Here is a 3750-nt window from a genome sequence, read left to right on the forward strand (position 1 = left end):
AAAATTAGGGTTTTGAAAGTAAATGTAAAGGAATGAAAGTATATACCTTGAAAGTGACATTTGCATTTGTCACTTTGTTGATTCTAAGTACTGTTCATTGCAGCGGAGCCCACATAGCCATCATCATGCCTTCACGACGATCAGAGCGTCCCACGAGGATTGAGATCATGCGAAAGGCCGTGATCGACGACGAGCCACTGGATGAGGTGAGTTGACTGAACTTTGAATTTTGATTTTCTGCATTTTGACTTTCTGTGATTGTTTACGGGCCCTGGAACCCGACCGTGGGTCCCACATAGGGCGCCATGGTCCCTGTGGCATGCCATGGTCCCTGTGGGGCACCATGGTCCCTTCAGGGCGCCATGGTCCCTGACATGGCACCATGGTCCCTGACAGGGCGCCATGGTCCCAATCAGGACTTGGCGAGAGATGCCAGGGTTAGCATACGATGTTCGACAGTTTGCATGAATGATTTTTGATGATTGAGTACTAATTATAGTTATGATTTTGTGATGCAGGGTCTCCCGTAAATGAGAGAGCACACGGCGGGGCAGATTCTTCGTAGTTTGCGAGATCAAATTCCTCGACTTACTCAAGAAAAGAGAGACACATTGTCGATAGTAGGTTTGTGGTCTATGATTCTTATTCCGGCCATTCGATTTCATCCCACAATGCTGATGGCACTCATGGAGCGATGGGATCCTGACACATGCACGTTCCAGCTTCCAGTAGGGGAGATGACGGTGACACTTGAGGATGTGTACTGCATTCTTCACCTACCAATCAGAGGAGCTACCATGACATATGCGACTGATCAGTCAGTAGAGGATCATCAGAGGGAGCAGGTATATTGCATAGGGAGAGTCATGCCGAGTGAGACGAGAGGTCGTATCATGGTCAGCTGGCTCTTACATCCTACAGGAGAGGTGCCCCTCATGAGAAGTCTTATGATAGCCATCATTGCACTAGCTCTCTGCCCTAACGGGCGAGGTACACACATGCATGGGGGTCTCACATGGTGCATCAGGGCCATGGAGAGACACAAGAGAGTATATGCCTGGGGTCGGAGTATGCTTGCACATCTCTATCATGACCTTGAGGAGTATGTTTTCGGACAGGGTTGCAGCTTGATGACATGCACACTTCTGTAGGTGTGGATATTTGAGCACTTTACATGCACCAGGCCTGTCGGCTATCCGATGAGTATGGCTAACAAGCGACCTAGGGTATTTGCTTATCCACTTACCAGCGAGTGGAGATTTGGAGATCTATTGTATTGGAGAGTGATAGTTGATAGATTGACAGCTAAGGTGACCGTGTGGAGACCATATCTGCAGATGCACAGATGGGATGGGATGGAGAGATAGTTAACATGCCTACAGAGGAACCGCCTACTGAGAGGACGATATCCCCACATCATAGTCCCATTCTACTTTGACCAAGTACAGAGGCAGTTTGGGCTAGAGCAGTGTGTTCCAGGCGATGTGCCCATCTACACTCGACACTCCCGAGTCCTTCCCAAACCTAGAGCAGTAGCGAGACCGACGATAGACAATATCAAGATCACAGATATAGAGGGGTCTGACCAGGATGTGGTCACTGATTATGCTGCAGATCCCTGGGCACAGCGCAGGTATCTCTCATGGTTTATGAGATCATACCCAGGGCCTATCTTTCCACCAGATCATCCGACAGGCCATCCAGGCCCGTGGAGACATGGAGACCGAGATGAGGATTAGGGATCCAGGTTGGAGGAGGGAGAGGGTCATGAGGAGGCAGGAGATCCTGATCTGCCTATAGGAGATCAGCGTAGTGCCGAGGAGGAGGAGGATGAGGATGACAACGAGGAAGAGAGAGATGATGATGAGGAGAACGAGGATACAAATGAGGATGGGGATGACGAGGAGGAGGAGGATAGAGATGATGAGGAGGGGTCAGATGCTGCTCCCCACCATTCAGGGGATGATACCATAGCCCTGGATCCTCCCGTTATTCCCCAAAAGGGAGAACACGAGGCGCTACGGAGACCTGCACCTATCACGCACAGATTGCTCGAGCGTGGGGAGCCTAGTAGTTCCCAGTCACAGATGCTACCATATCATGATCCCTACTGGCGTGAGGGAGATCCAGGTATAGTAGGTTTATATTGATTGATTGATGTTTTGATCATATAAAATGGTACTAATACATGATCTGTTCTACTGCTACAGCTAATGTGCAGGAGTGGCGCTCCTTGATCTAGCAAGCAGTGATAGATATCTCCACGACAGCGCAGATCCCTAGTTCCTCACAAGTTGCTTATAGACCTCAAGGGAATGCGGGTTGGCATGATGATTTGTTTTCCCCATTTCGAGTACAGGTAGAGATATGGAGGGAGAGAGAGCGGGCTCTATTAGAGGACCTTCAGCGAGCACAGCATGATCTAGCAGCAGCTCAGGCCGAGGCTACCTCGTATCGCGCTATCCTTATGGATAGGGATCGTAGGAGTTCCTCTCGGAGCCATTCACGATCTATATCACGGTATACGCCTATGGGTCCACCTGCACGGTCGGATCAGGAGGGAGCATCTAGTCGTCACTCTCCGGCCACCAGCCCTAGGGATAGAAGATGATTTTATGATGTAGGGTAGGTCACATTTTGGATGTGTAGTGACCTACCTTTGTATATTGATCCACATATATATATATATATATACATGCTTCGTTGTTTCAAACATGTTATCTTTAATGCCTAAACAATGTGTATTGTGATTAAAGTTAATACATTTGGTAAGTGTACATGTATGTTCCGAATTTAATTTCCATGTGATTGATTTCTCAATGCTCCATGATTAAATTGATACATGTGTGACTTAATTAAAATATATAATCAAGTACTACATTGATGATAGGGAAGAAAAATATGTGTTAAGCCTAAGAATCATATAACTAATGTGATTTAATTTGAATTAAACACAACATGACACGATTCAACTTAACACATAAAGATATTGTATAATATGTCAACATAATGAAAAATGTAAATCTTTTGCAATTTACATAAAATGAATTCAAGACAAACCATAAAGTAAAGAAACATGCTTGTCAGGAACGAAGCAATATAGATTAAACAAAACATCATTTAATTCCATTTGCTCTAACAAAGATATGCTAACATATTATCCAATTTTGAAGAAGTGAGAAAGGAAATAGATAAATGATAAGGAATGAGGCATTAAGCATAGTATCTACGCAAGTGCATAGCGTTTATAGGGTCTTTAAGAGGCGTACCATCTACATCCGCTATTTTGTAAGCACCTGATCCATAATCTTCAATAACGATATACGGTCCAAGCCAATTAGGACTGAATTTTCCCTTTTCTTCAGGTAAGGCATTCACATTGCGCTGATTCTCATAGAGCACTAAGTCACCCACTGAGAAGGAACGTTGAATAACCTTATCATTATAGCTTCGTTGTAGAGTTTTGTGATATGCTTGAATATGCTCAAGAGCATTTATACGCTGTTCATCAAGCATCTCAAGCTGTTGAAGTCTTTGTTCTCTATAGGAGTCATCATCTACTATACCTCTGAGAGAAACTCTGAGTGATGGAATCTCTAATTCTAAAGGCATAATAGCATCAGCACCATAAACAAGATTATGAGGAGTAGTTCCCGTGGTGATTTGTACACTCGTTCGGTAGGCCCAAAGAGCATAGATTAGCTGAGTACTCCAATCCTTACCATGCTTGTTCACGGTTTTGCAAAGAAT

The sequence above is a fragment of the Cryptomeria japonica genome, chromosome 5 (genome assembly GCF_030272615.1).
Source record: "Cryptomeria japonica chromosome 5, Sugi_1.0, whole genome shotgun sequence".
Classification (NCBI taxonomy): domain Eukaryota; kingdom Viridiplantae; phylum Streptophyta; class Pinopsida; order Cupressales; family Cupressaceae; genus Cryptomeria; species Cryptomeria japonica.